This window comes from Rhinolophus sinicus, linkage group LG02 (genome assembly GCF_036562045.2).
Source record: "Rhinolophus sinicus isolate RSC01 linkage group LG02, ASM3656204v1, whole genome shotgun sequence".
Classification (NCBI taxonomy): domain Eukaryota; kingdom Metazoa; phylum Chordata; class Mammalia; order Chiroptera; family Rhinolophidae; genus Rhinolophus; species Rhinolophus sinicus.
The window spans coordinates 76427395-76435923 of NC_133752.1; the positions used below are offsets into that span (position 1 = coordinate 76427395).

General features: G+C 35.8%; 1 pseudogene; it reads right to left on the reverse strand.

Annotated features, from left to right (window-relative positions):
- Positions 1 to 480: 480 nt before the first annotated feature.
- LOC109452216 (polycomb complex protein BMI-1) lies at positions 481 to 1462 on the reverse strand (annotated as a pseudogene).
- Between the last annotated feature and the right edge of the window lie 7067 nt (positions 1463 to 8529).

The window sequence follows — 8529 nt, forward strand, 5'->3', positions numbered from 1 at the left end:
GTATGCAAGAACTCGTTATTCACAGTGACATGGCTACATAGAATGCTTTATTCTATGCTTATTCTTTCTATTTGTTGAATTTCCAGGTTCACAAAACAGCTTAATAAGAAGAACAATCAAGGAGAATGTTACGTAGGCATTAGTTGAGATTAACAAACTATGGCCCAATGTTTATATTCACAGCAGAATATTTTCAAATCCAAACAATGGTTACAGTAACCATTTCATATCTTCCTAACACACAGAAAAATAAACTCTTGCCTTTCTGCTCAGTAACCAATTCTTTATAGGAACAATCTTTCAATTAATGGCCATATGAATATCACATCTAGTCCATCTTTTATCATCAAATTTAATGTCACTACAAAAGAAAGCAAATTGGACAATAGTCACATGTATTCACATCTATAAAGCTGGAATGGCATGAAGATATTGGAGTAAATCAGGGCTTTAAATTTTTTTCCTCAACACTCTCAGGCATCAACCAGATAAAGTTACTGATGATCCATTAACTGACGATTTTCGAGGTCTATTGGCAAAAGAAGATTGGTGGTTATTATGGGGCCTGTTGCTGGTTCCATTCAAAATACTGCAAATGTGAGGAAACTGAGGGTGAGACTGAACTGGAGTGCTGGGGCTAGGCCAACAAGAAGCGGTAGAGGGAATACTTCCTGCTGGGCCTTGTCACTCCCAGAGTCACTTTCCAGTTCTCCAGCATTTGTCAGTCTATCTCTCTGCTGACTGATCGCCATTCTTTTACAAGTAGGTCAATCTCTGTATTTCAAAGGAAGCGGACCATTCCTTCTTCAGGTTAAATGTAGGCAGTATCCATTGGTGTACAGTAATCCTGTAAGTGTTCCTCTTCATATAATACATGACATAAATTTGGAAAGTATTAGGTATGACCATTTTACTTCTGAGAAACATTCTTAGGTGCATCACGGTCACTGCTGCTGGGCATGGTAAGGATCCTTTTCGTTCACCTCCTCTTTAGAGTTCTCCTGGTCTTTGTTTACCTTCTGATCCAATCTGTTCTAGTCAAAGAATTCAATGGATAAGCTTATTATTTCACCATCGGTTATAATTCTCTTATCTTCATTGGCAACTTCTCTATCTTCTTTAGAGCATTTGGCAGCATCAACTAAAGGATGAGCTGTATAAAAATCCCTTCTCTTCATTTCATTTTTGAAAAGGCCTGGAACAAATTGGTATATAGTACCTTGAAGAATGTTATCTGACCTTATATTTAGTAGTGGGCTAGTTTTGTGAACTTGCACATCACAGATAGGGCAATACTTGCTGGTCACCAGGTAACATACAATACTGTATTACAGAAGGACTGCAGATGTTCTGTTATGATTGTGTTCTCAATGAAGTACCCTCCACAGAGCACACACATTAGGTGGGGATGTAGCTCAGTGATCTTGATTCTGGTTGTTCAATGCATTTCTGCTTGATAAAGGATCCTCTCAACAAAGGGCATCCTGGCTGCCAGAGCCACAGAGGCTACAAATAGAAGGGTTCTTCTAGGGGGCCATGTGCTTGAGGAGGATGCAAAGGGGCGCTCAGGAGAGAAAGGAACTAAAACGTGGGAAACGCTGTGCATCCCAGGTTGAACGGGCGGCGGCTGGGGCATCACAGAGCCAGGCTGTCGGTAGGTGGTGGCACGGCCTTTATCAGGATATTTTTAAAACTCTTCTACCAAAAAGAAATCTATGTGTAATGTATGTATTATACATGCTCGGTGCCTAATAAGTGTATTTTCAATGAATGACTCAAGAGCTAATAGTAATGCAGATAATTACTTTACAAAAAATTCGTTCAGAATTGGGAAGCACTCATTGGCTACTAATTTTCTATGATGCAGTTTTATTTGTTAAATTTTTAAAACATGAGGGATCTCTGTCTTATACGACCATGTTATTGTTGAAGAATATGAGAATACTATTGTCATGAGGAACCAGATAATTCTTGAGGACAAAATGGTATTTATTTGCCCAAGGTAACTAAAATTTCCTGACAGAGGGAAGATTTATTTGGTATAATAGAAAATAATTTTATTAGAGAATTGAAGATTCAGAAAAAGGTGATAAATAGGGTGGCTAAAAGGAAATCTCTAAGTTCCTAGGAAGCAAATTAAATTGGAATTTATTGACATTAAAATAAAGAATGTAAGCGCAGTCATGGGAGGATGTAAAAAAAAAAATCTAGCCAGAATTAGAGGGTCATTTATATGAATCAAAAAGAGTATGCTACAGTCATACCTATAACCTAGAATGTAAAGCAGAATAACTATCCAACAATATGATAAAAAATATAAATCACTGGTAAGCTAGAATGAAAAATGAAAGTCTGGTGATATGATAATATAAAAAGTTTAGTAGCTATAATGACCTTGATAAACTAAAAATTGTAGTAATCATAATATTAATTCCCTCAGCAATCCTATTTTCAAAACCTACCATGTGTTGTCCTCTCTGTTAAGTGCTAGTAATGTAAAACTGAAGAGATGACACTGCAGACCTATAGGAGCTGACATCTTAGAGTTAGAGAAGGATGTGTATGAGAAAAAAAAGGAAAGAACCTAATGCAATTTGATAGGTGCTTTTCTAAAAGCATAAATAAAGTGTTTTTCATAGCATAAATAGGAGGAACTGTTGGTTCTCTGATAGAGTTGCCAAAAACCACTCTGAGAGGTGGTGGGTAAGCAGGATAGTAATGAGCAATGGACAAGGAAGGCACTGGTGGGTCACAGGTGATCAGAGGTTACTATAGGTAAGAACATTGCCACCACAGGAGAGAAAGAGACAAAAACAAATGCCAAGTATTATATTTTAAAGCCAGGTTCTCACCAATGTAAATGACACAGCAGTCATGGTTAGTGATGAGGTGACAAAGAATGGAAGTACATAAGAGCCACCTAACTTTGCTTCTCCTTGATTTTTTTCCCCATCGTTTCTTATATCAAGACATCCCGAGTCATACAGAGAATTTTTGCATATCTTGTCATGGGCTGTAATACTTCCTTTTTTTCCTCTGCTCTGGCTTAATTAAAAAGTTGATTTGTCCATTTTCTCTAATGCTTCACTAATTATCTCCTTCCATTTTCTGCCACAGGGTGAGTGTGAGTGAGTGTGAGTGTGTTTTGTGTGTGTGTGTGTGTGTGTGTGTGTGTGTGTGTTGATGGATTGGTTGTTTTCTGATCACTGAATTAACAAAGAGACCAAGTTTCAAGTAGGCAAAATTTGTCTTTTTGTGTCACCTTGAAGGCCCCTTTCACTCCCTAAGTATTCTTTTTTGGCCCTGGCATTTCTAGGTATAAAATGTTATTAATAACTTAGATTCAAAGCATTTCACCTCCCAAATAACATTTGCATTCTAAAGGAAACCAAAAATTATCTATAATGATGCAATTTTAGCATCTGTAGCAGATGAGAGGGAAAGATACTGGGGGGTGAGGAGAGTTAGTCTTCAACATATTCCGTGCTGTACCATGTTTCTTCCTTCTGTGATGCGAACTCGGAATATAAAGTCTTTCTATAATGAAAGCTTTAGTTCATTTAATTTATCACTTTACCATCTTAAAAAGCGTCACATTATTTTTTTTTAATCAAGAATTTTACACTTGCAAAGCAGTTTTAAATGTCTGATTTTATTTAAGCCTTAGTGTAGCATAGCCATTGGTGGTGTTTTTGCTGTTAATCCCAATTTTAGAGATGGAGCAACTGAGGTTCAGTGAGGAATTACGTGACTTTCCCAGCTTATACAGCTAGTAAGTGGTAAGTGCTGGCTTAATTCAAGCATTCTGTTTCTCACACGACTGATGTTTCCACCATACTACCTTTTTTAACTATACTATTTTGTTCCTCACTCTCCTACATGCTTCTCGCCTAAGAGAAGGCAGCGCCATTCACAGAGATGATAATTCAGTAGATGTGGGCTCACAAATGGGCATTCTTCATATTTCAGGTATTTCAGATGTAGGCAGGTTAGCCTGATACCTTGAGAAACACAGCTCTAGGAGTTACCTGGTTGATAATGCAAGTGAGAGCAGGGCTGAAGAAAGGTTAGCACTCCAATGAACCAGAGTCAGCCCACGGTAAAAGCAGGTCTTAGATAAAGCGGACCTGTATTCCTCCCACTAGTTCTTCTACCTCTAGCCCATCCCCTGCTGCATCCCAGTCCTGGGGACATTAAGGAGATAGCCACTCTTGCTCTGTAGCAGCACCCAACCCTGCTTGGCCCTGCAGGGCTCTATGCTGCCTGCATACTTGAAATTCTTATTTCTCCAGGTTAGATGGAGGGCTACCAGTTAAATTCCACTTCATGTATTATCAGCCTGGTGGTTTGTATTAGCAAAGAAGCAGGAAGATTTTTATCCCATAAAATGAAGTTTACATTATGGAATTTATAAGTAAAAAGTAAGATTGTGGAATGAAAGCAATCAGGGGGCAAAGGAATCTTTTAGTCATTCCGAAATTATTTCCCAAAAAATAGTCACCTATTTTGAAAATGCACAGGGTTCCTCTAGCATTGTTGAATGGCTGTTACTTTACAATCTTACTGTTTTCTAGTGGTGGGTTTTGTTTGTTTTATAGACTCGCCGGTTACACAGAACTTCTATAAACAATGATGATTTCTGATTTAAAGATTAGTATCTTTATTAGGAAGTTTTAACAAATGGGATTAATGACCAGTCTATGTGCCATAATAGTAAAGAGTGCCAGCTTTGAAGACAGCCTGATTCAAATATCATATAATCACATAATAGCTGGGTGACAATCTTACCTTTGAGGCTTTGAGACTCATCTGTAAAATGAGGATAAACATACTTGACTTGGCAGAAAATAAAACTAAGTAATGGATGTAAACTTCTAAGTCTTCAATAAAGAGTGATTATTACCGAAGGCCAGTACGGTTGATTGTCATTATTCATAATAGTTTTATTTTATACAGTTGCTGTGAACAATAAATTAACAAATACTGAAACATGGTTCCTAAGTGAAACAGAGGGTTAAATTTCTGTGAGCTACTGGTCACATTTTTTTCAAATGATCCATATATAATCTTGTTTTATGTGTGTTCTGTTTAAAGACAATTCATGTCATATATATGATTTATTCATAAACAACTGCTCTATAACTCATGCCTGAATGAAGCTTATCTAACACACATATTTTCTCTGTAAGGCATATCACAGCCTACCTGCCCTTTGGGACACTAGACAATACTTTAGTACTTCTGCTTGGGTGCCATTTTAAACGCAGAAATGGCTAACAAAAAATATAAATATGCAAAAAATGTGGTCCTAAATAGACCCAGTGAAGAATATTTCCTTATAATGTGAAAGCTCAAACAAGATGGCAGAGGGTTGCCTTGTTGGCCCTCAGCTGGAACGAGCACATCTGGTGACTCAAATTTTTTGCACAGTCTGCAAATGACCACAAAAGTGCAGCAAGTATTGATCTGGGGGTTAGAAATAAATTTAGCCACTAGGCAAATTTAATAATCTAGAATCCATGAATATTGAAGATAGACTATATATGCTTTTAGTTAAAAGATTGTAGTCTGTTGTGTGTGTAGTCTGGGGCAAGTGATTTGTCTTCTCTCAGTTCAGTTTCCTCACCTATAAAGTAAAAACTATAATAGCTCCAACCTCTTATACATATGATGAGAATTAAATGAGAAACTGCATGTCAAGTGTTTATCCAGCATGTAATAAATGATCAAAATATAAATTACTAATGCAAAGATGACTAAATATGGTGACATGAATTAAGTTTAACATATGTGAAATTTTCTTACTAACATTTCTCAAAATGCTGGGGGGAGAGGAAGATCTGACTAAATAATTTACTTTTTCCTCTTATTTTCTGTGTATGAGCAGAACCAATTTTAGTGACAGATATAAAGCGGTTTTTATTCCAATATAAAAATGATTTGGCTGAAGTATTATAAATCAATAATGTCATTTTGAGAGTCTTAACTAAAGTGTGCAGGTGCTAAGCTTTAAATGGGGTCGTGTGCTAGAATTTCAATTAATGCAAATGGAATAGAAAGTTGAACTACAAGTACTAATTTTATTTGTCTAGATTAAGCAAGGAAAAATGAGCTCATGTCTCTAAGGATCTGATCTCAATGCTGAAAGATAAATGCGCAGAAACAGTCACATGACCTAAAATTCACCTTTTTTGATATGGTTTAAATAGTTTCTATTTAAAAAACAACAAAAACAAAAAACAAACAAAAAAAATGACTAGCTTTTGCTGGAAATCCGAATAAGGTATTTTCAGACTTTACCATCCATCTGTATAATGTCTATGATAACAAAAGAGAAAAAGCAAAAAACTATTTTGTTAGTTAATAACCCAAGAATTATTGCTCAAAAACAGTGCTTTCTTAATTTGTTGAAAGGATGCTTGAATTTTGTCTCCCTTTATTTCAATTAGATATATTCAATACTCAAAATTTCACCAGATAGTGAAAAACAGAATTATGAATGATGAAAATTGATAAGGTAAAAAAGAGAGCAAATGAGTTGGAGGTTTTTTTCATGTGGTACATTGTGATTACAAACTGGTAGAGGTAAAAGGACAAACATTTCAGGTTGAATATATTTCATTCAATTACAAATGTTATTAAAATGAGTTAGAGCAATACATATTAAATAGATATGGTTCTAAACCATTCTGGATTTCTTTGAGACTCTAAAGAAAATAACAACAATGACAACAAAAAAACCTAAGGAACTTTACACCCAGAGAAGTTCGTGATACATATACACACTTTTTTTTTTTTTTTTTAAAGATTTTATTGGGGAAGGGGAACAGGACTTTTATTGGAGAACAGTGTGTACTTCCAGGCCTTTTTTCCAAGTCAAGTTGTTGTCCTTTCAATCTTAGTTGTGGAGGGTGCTGTTCAGTTTCAAGTTGTTGTCCTTTCAGTCTTAGCATATACACACTTTTAAAACATATGCATTTTTTTACAATGTTAGTGGGTTTAAGGATGTACTCCAAGTTAATAATCTTCTCTGAAGATGTGGGAAAAAAGTTACTGTTAGTTATATATAACTGAGTTTCACAGATGAAGCTTTTGAAAACAATAAAAGTAATTTAAACAATTTTTAGGAAGTCAAAGTATACGTTTACAGTTCTGTAGCTTTTTGGTGACTTCACCTCCCCAACCCTCTTCCACAGATATTAACTGAAAATACTGCTTAGAAACAATAAAGCAACTTCTATCATTTTTAGCCTTTTTGTACTGATAAGTCCTTGCAAATTTTCATAAAGCTGGTATAGATGATGCAGGGACTCGTCCAGTGGAAATTCTCTGCGTCCTATTGATTTCAATAAGGAAGACAAAGAGGGTGAACTCTGAGGCAAAATACCTCTAAAAGAAATGGGAAAACATAATTCTATTCTGAGCTGTTTGATGGGTTCTATTTAAAGAGATTATTCACTCCTCCATAAGCCCATGGCCTGAGCAAAGTAATATCATCATTCAGGTCAACAAGTGTACTATATTTTTCACAACCTCTATTCTTGCATATATCACAGTTCATTATGCTCCATAGACATATCATGGAGATTCATTGCCAATCACATTACAAAAACATTCAAAGACTAGAAGAAATTCACTTTTCAAAGATCCATTGGTCACATCACTTGCCTTTAGCAGAAGTATACAGTAATGGCTGACAATGCCATCTGACACTCCATGGTACAGAGGTTCAATCTGACATCTTTTGGTGCTTATCTTTGGCATCATCCAGAAGCTAGATCTGATGCCAAGCTTGGTCATGCAGAGAATGTAAATTTAAAGAGCCACTTTTATTTATAACAAACAGACTCAGCTGGGAACACAGCTGTTAAATGGGAAGACAAAGCAAAATTTCCTGCTACCTGGAATGTCTAATTATAACACCACCTAGACAAGCTTTCAAAATCTATAAATGAACTAGCACAACCTCAATGAGGGTTTACCTTAGAAAGAGGGAAATAAGGTAAAATTACCTGAATCACATACTCTAGAAGTAATCAGGAGTATTTTATAATGCCCTAAAATCTAGATGTCTTAATTGAAGCTGCCTTTGATTCTTAACATAGTTTCCTGGCTTCTCCATATGCAGGCTTAAAATCTAAAGTTTGGGATAATCCAGACAAAAAGAAATGTGATTGATAGCATTTTTGTACTTCCAAACAAGCGTCCTTCACTAAAGAATAAACAAAAAGAGATCAGCAAGTACAGTGTATAAAAACAAAATCAAGAAATGCAAATATAATAGCAAAGGTTCTCAATAGTCAAGGGAGATAAATGCATTTACATACAGTGTCTGTGGCAGTCTCCTAACATTTTAGCAAGTAATGACAGAAAATTTCATGGTCACTGTGGTATGTTGTGCATGGTTGTCTTTTTTTTTTTTTTAATTGAACTTGAAAAGTAAAGTGACCTTTGTTCTACATTATTTGATCCAACATCTTAGCTACCCAGTATCTATTCATTGTGCGTTAGAGACCTACACTAATCTGG